Raw genomic sequence first — 6522 nt, 5'->3', positions numbered from 1 at the left:
GGGCGTGGGGGGAGCCCCCCCAGCCAGCGGCGAGGAGCCCCGAGCCTCCGCCTCTGTCCCAGACGAATGAGCCAGCTGGCACGGGGCGCCGAAGCGAGGCCGCAGCTGGCACCGGGCCGGGCGGGAGCTGTCACACCCCCTGCGCTGCCCGCCCCTTCCCTCCCGCGACGCGCTGCGAGCGCGGGGAGGCGGCGCCCGGCCCGACGGGGGGGGGGGGGGGGGGGGGGAGGGGGAGGAGTCGCGGCTCGGGGCGGGCGGGGGCCGGAGCAGCCCGGGGCCAGGAGCGGCGCGGGGCGCGTGCCGGGATGCCGGGGTGCCGAGGTCCCGGGGTGCCGGGGTGCCGGGGTCGGGGTCCGGGGTCCCCGCGCTGAGCCGCGCCACAGGCCGCCACGTGGCCGGGAGGAGAAATGCAAACAAGGAAACCGGGGAAGGGGGAGGGGGGTGAGTCATTGCGGCCCCACCCGGGAGGGAAATCCGGGCTGGGGCCGCTTCCCGGCCGGGGGCGTCCTGCCTCCTGTTTCGGTCCAGGGTCCCGAACAGCCCGGGGGGAGGGGGGAGGGGGGAGGGGGGAGGGGGGAGGGAGGGGACTGGGCTGCTTCCCCGCGGGGAATCCCGCTGCCGAGCTCCCCCTCCCCCACCACACACACACACACACACACACACACGCACGGGCGCCGTGGGGAAGTTGAGGCTAGGGAGGAGAACAGGGGCTGCCCCCCGGGACGCGGGAGGGGGGAGGGGGGTGGGAGACCCGCGCCCCCGGCACGCCCCCTGGCCGCGGGGCGGCGGGAGCAGAGCCTGGGGTAGCAGAGCCCCCCCTGCAGGCTGGGGCTGGGGTCGCCTCCCCGGGCTTGGGTCCCCAGCACCGCGCAGACGCCCCAACCGCCCTCCGCGCCCCACTGCAGCTCCCGAGGGGGCGGGGATGGGGGGCCCGTGGCTCCTGGGGGGTGGAAGGGAGTCGCACGCCCTGCCCGCAGCCTTCTAGGACTCACTCTTCTGGCCCAGTCCCTGTCCCTATCCCTTTGCTGCTGAGCCTGCCTGACCCGAGGGGGGCGGGTAGGGGACACTAACGAGGCATCCCGGCCCGCCTGCTTTGGGACTGGGAGCCCCCATCTCCCACCCATGATTATGTTCTCGTGTTCTCGGAGACAGATCTTAACGGTGATTAAAAACCTCAGTTGTAAGGTGTATTTTAAAAATCCACCGAGGAGTTCATCAAAATGAAAGTTTTTAAGCCTCTCCACTCCTCTCCCCACCCCCACCCCCAAATTCAGATTCAGTCCTATGGGCGTGAAAATGGAAAAATCTGCATTTTGAGCAAATACCCCAAGGTTATCTGCTGGGTTCACGTTTTGAGAAATGATGGTGGGACTCGATCCCGGGTCTCCAGGAGTCTCCAGGATCAGGCCCTGGGCCAAAGGTGGGCTCCAAGCCGCTGAGCCACCCAGGGATCCCCTGATGGAGTTTTAAATGCCCCTTCAGGAAAGGAGGGGAGCCTGAGAATAAGTTTGGCCCCAGGCCCAAACCCACACCCAAGTTCTGGGAATTTGGAAGAAGGGAGAACAGCTTAATTGTTGGCAGGAAAGAAAAAGAGGCTGGGGCCACAGGGGTGCATGCAGAAGAGAGTTGAGGTTTTAGGTTGCTGGGATTAGTGACCCGATCTGGAAGGTTTAACAGAGGAGTTTCAGGGGACTGGCAAAGGGGTCAGAAAGGCCCCCCCCCCATTCCGTCTTTATACTTGCCCTTACTTGGGCAGGTGGAAAAGGAGCTGGGAAATGGAGTAGGACATCTGCGGGCCCGCAGACCTCCCAGCAAGCCACCGTAGCCCACAAGAGCCTGGCACTGTTCCAAGCGTTTCGTGATCGCTGCCCCTCGCTCCCCTGTGAGGCAGCACTGCCATTATTCCCACTTTATATAGATGGGGAGGCTGAGGCTCAGAAGTATTAAGTGACATGCCAAGGTCACCCAGCTAGCAAATGATGAGCTGGGGCTTCAACCCGGGTTGCCAGGCTCCACTCAACCACCATGCTATCCTGTCTTGTTTTACATCATATTCATTCTCCTAATCTGGACCATATGCCCGAAAGAGAAAGCTATGGAAAGGGCAATTGAGTGTGTGTGCAGGGGTTGGGGTGGGAGGTACAAGCGTCCAAAGAAAGTCATTCACATCAGTGCAAACCAAAGTGTCTCGAACCCACCTTCCCCCCACCTGTGTTCTCTCTCAACACTATTTTTTCCTTGCCTTTCTTTTCTCACGGCTCTTTCTCATTCCCCTTCTCCCGGGAGGCCGAGAGGATGGCCCAGGTGATTGCCTGTTCGCTGGCAGCCAGGGCGGACCATAGGCATTGGACCTCCCCCTTGTCCTGTTCTTACTACGGCAGGCAAGCCCCCTGCCTCCCACCGAGGCAGATGATGGGCCCCGGGTTTTGCTCAGGATTCCTGGGTGAAGGCTGCCTAGCAGAATGGCCACTCAACAGATATTTAATCAGAGCAGAAGCCTGCAGGTGGTGGGGGACAAGGGGAGTGTGTCTGAGAAAGACACCCCAAGACAGATGGTGAGGCATCTGGGGAACAATCTTGCCCTGCCCTGGTGCACCCTTCACCCTGTCCTGACTGTCATTAGATGCCTGGGGGCGTGTTAAGATAGACAAATAATAACAGTTACCCAGCATCAGGCCCTGCTCTTGATCCTTTACATACATTCACTTTTTTAATCATTACAGATAGGTATTATTGTCATCCCATTTCACGGATGACAGAAGTTGAGACACCAGAAAGGTCAGATGGCCGACCCCAGGTCCCCTAACTAGGAAGATGTAGAGCAGAGAATGCTTCTACCCAAGCCATCAGGAGTCTCATGTGCTTTGCCATTTTGCAACCCTGCCTCTCAAATACATGGACAGTTCCCACGAAAGAGAAAAAACCCATATCCAGAGTCCTTTCCCCCATAACTGGGTGCACAGGCTCCAGGGGGAAGCGGAGGGAGAGGCAGATGATGGAAGCTGAAGTGCAGGGCCCCTTGACATGGTCTACCCACGCGATGAGCTCTCTGGGTAGAGAGAGCTTCTGGGCCCCTGGCCTGGACTTGGCTCTCTTCTGCCCACGGGGCCTCTTTGCTGAGCTGTCTACTTGCCTGGCCCACAGCTTCCTGGATCTTCACTGGGTGCCTCTCAGGTAGGCGTGTCTGTACTCCCTCCTCCTGCCCCAGGAGCCCCACCGCAGCCTAGGCCACTGGCTAGATCCCTCCATCTCTCCCCCACATCCAATCAGCCACCAGCTCCGGTTGAGCCAACGGAGGAATAATCTGTTACATTCAGCCCTCGGTGGGCGGTGGGTGGGTGGGCGCAGTGGTGGCCTCTTCCAGCACTTGCTGTTGGTGGGGGGGTTGCTATGTCACTCTGTAGACTGCAAGTCTTCATCCCAGAACGCTCTCTTCTTGCAAGTGAGGACATTGAGGCACAGAGAGGTGAAGTTAGCTGCCCACAGCCGCGCAAGGGCGTTTGGTAGAGCCAACCTTGGGCAGCCAGACTGCGGGGCTCACATCACCCCTCTTGCTACTGCCTCCCCGCTGCTGCTCTAGGCCTCTCCCTCCTCAGCCTATCCTGCTGTAGGAATGGGAGTGCCAGGAACGCTGCTCAAAACTAGGAACACTCCCCCCAAAAAAAAATTTAAAAAAAACTAGGAACCCAGAACTGAGCAGACCCCCGGCTGCAGGGCTACAGGGCCAAGCGGATTTTTCTTTATCTGCTTAACACACCCATCTGGTCAGGCCTCCCTGCCCAGCACAGCGTCTGATGTAAAGATTAACGGTGCAAACAAAATGAACGTGAACTGTGGGAGACCAGCTGGTGACCAACGGAGGGCCTATACCCTGGGGACCAGGGGAGGGAGAGGGGCTGCTCTTCCAGCTCCCGGTAGCCCAGCTTCCAAGGCATTTGGTTCCATCTCCCTCCCTCCTCGCTGCTTCCCTACCTCCTCCTCTGTTCCCTGTCTTGTGGCTGGTTGGTGGGACAGTGGGAGGTTAGAGGAAGCTTTAACTAAGGGGCCTCCAGTGGGACTGCAGAAAAGGACCAACTTGGAAACCAAAGGATGGAAGGGCTCTGCCTGGGAACCCCGGCCTGCTGTAGCCTCCCTCAGCATCTCTGGGATTCCACGTTGGCCATGGCTGGCCCACAAGGGAGGGGGACGAGAGCCCAGTGCCCTCATGGGGGCTCTACCTCCTGGCTCTGGAAGGTTTAAAGTCTTCCAGTGCTTGCCCAGATACCTTCCCCTGAGGGTGGTTCCAGTTCAGTTCCTCTGCCCCCTCCTCCCTTGCCCATTCCTGGGGTGGGGGGCAGAGGCAGGGAGCTGGAACGCTAACGGGGCACAGAGCCAAACCTTCCCAGGACCAGCAGGTCAGAGCCAGCTGCTCATGGGCCACTTCGACAGTGGCGAGGCCACCAAAGGAGAAGAGCAATGGGATCCTGCTTCCTCCAGGTGGGGGAGGTTGGTAAGCTGGGAGGGAAGGCGGGCAGGGGCTGGGGACCAGTGGGGATCTGATGACTGAGGCAAGGGCAGGGACCCCACGCGTTCCTGGAGGCGCATTCTCCTGGCTGGTGCTCAAGCTAATCATGTGTGACAGACGCAAGGAAACAATCACTGAGCAGGCCCGCGGTGGTGGTGACGGTGGTGGCCGGAGGGTAAGGAGAGGCTGGGAGAGCAGGAGGAGAGGCAGGGGCAGGTCTGGAGCTGTGTGGGAGGGAACAGGCCTGCCTAGCAGGCAAATGTGCTGTTCTATGAATGTGCATAAAGTAGGAGCTGCTTTCTCCGCCCAAGGTTCAGCTTCTCGAGGGCTCCGTGTGTGTGTGTGTGTGTGTGTGTGTGTGTGTGTGTGTGTGTGTATTCCAAATACCCAGGAGACTCTGCATCTGACCTTGAGTGATCAGTGTTCAGAAGTGGCAGCTCCAGTCTAGTTGTAGCCACTGTGGCTCGGGCTCAGGTGCCTCTCCTTCTCCCTCACTCTGTCAGAACTTCCAGCCTACACTTGCCTCTGCCCCAGCCCACCCCACTCCTAGCCCTTCCTTGAGGCTGACCACCCACGCCACCTCCTCCCCCTTGCCTCTTCCCAACATTCCCGGCCTTTCCAGAAGCCTAGTCTCTCAAATGCTCCAATCTTCCAACCTGTCCTGGGCCTGTGGCCTTTGTTCAGGACTCAGACTCTGCACGCACTTGACCCTCCCGATTTAGACACCTGGCTGGAGCAGCTGCAGGAGCCCGAGGGAGGGCTCCTAGGAGGGCTCCAGCCCCTGCTTGTGAGATGCCCACTTCTCTCTGCGTCCAGAACACTGGCTGAGGAGGGCCAAAGATGTGGGTGATCGGGCAAGCAGGCCAGGGTGGGGAACCCCTTCCTAGCCTCAGAGCCGACCTCAATCCTGCCCACAAATCCCAGTCAGGAAGTGCTAGGGCCAGAGGAGAAGCTGAAGAGTCCGAAGACTTGCCAGCACCAGAACCGCCGCCCCTTGTCCTCTCTCCTGAGACCACACGGTAAAAGCCCAGAGGAGGGTACAGAGATGGGGTCCAGCGAGGGAAACAGAAAAGAGAGGGGTCTATACTTCCGACGGAGAGAGAGAGCCATGGGTGGCTCCCTCCACCCCTGGTGTCAGTCTACACCACCAGGATAGAGAGGCAGCACCAGCCGCCCAGACCTCCCGCGCCAGGCCCCGGGCCTCAGGAAGTCCTTCCTGCTCTTGGGCTTGGCGCCTCCTCCTCTAGAGACCTCACGTCCAGAGAAATGGAGGGTGGTGTACTGCACCTAAACACGATGTGGGGGGCAGGTATAGGGAACCCCCTTGGCGTTTTTGTTCTCATTCCACAGAGGCTTCTAGAGGCCTGAATTCCGATTTAATCTCCCCTGATGCTTTTGGTTCTCCCTAGGCCCCAGGCTCCTCCTCGGGCCTCAGCTGGAAGCAGGTGCTTGCCAGGGTGCCCCACAGCCTGCAGGGCCGCACACCCAGCACTCACCACAGCTGACATCAAGCCACTTCCTAGTCATTACCAGTGATGCCTCCTCCGAGAGAATGTGAGCTCCTGAAGGGCAGGCCCTGGCCCTGCTTTGTTCACGGCTGCACGCCCTGCACAGTCCGGGCCTTGTGAGCCAAAGGTCCTCAAGAGAGGTTTCTTGAGGTAAAAGAACTGCCCCCTCTCCTGTACGAGCCCTTTTCCACCTCCCTCATGCCTCCCCCAGATCTGTCTTTCTTCCTGGTACCTGTCCAGCCAGGTCTTGACTTGACTCCACTCCTCACCCTGCAGCGGGCCATTGCTAGCCCGCCCCTCCCTTCCTCCAGGAAGCACCCTCAGATCCTTGGGTCCCATGCTCTGGGTTGGGCACAGGTGACAGCCTGTTTCTTATCCCTTTACTTCATCCAGTGTCCTTGCAGCTGGACCAGGGCAGGACCCCCATGTATCGATTAAGCCTCTGTGATGACTTCCTCAGTTAATCAATCCGGTCACCAAACTCGAATCAAAAAGACAGGCTGTCCACCG

This window comes from Canis lupus, chromosome 27 (assembly GCF_003254725.2).
Source record: "Canis lupus dingo isolate Sandy chromosome 27, ASM325472v2, whole genome shotgun sequence".
Classification (NCBI taxonomy): domain Eukaryota; kingdom Metazoa; phylum Chordata; class Mammalia; order Carnivora; family Canidae; genus Canis; species Canis lupus.
This window is presented reverse-complemented; position numbering follows the sequence as displayed.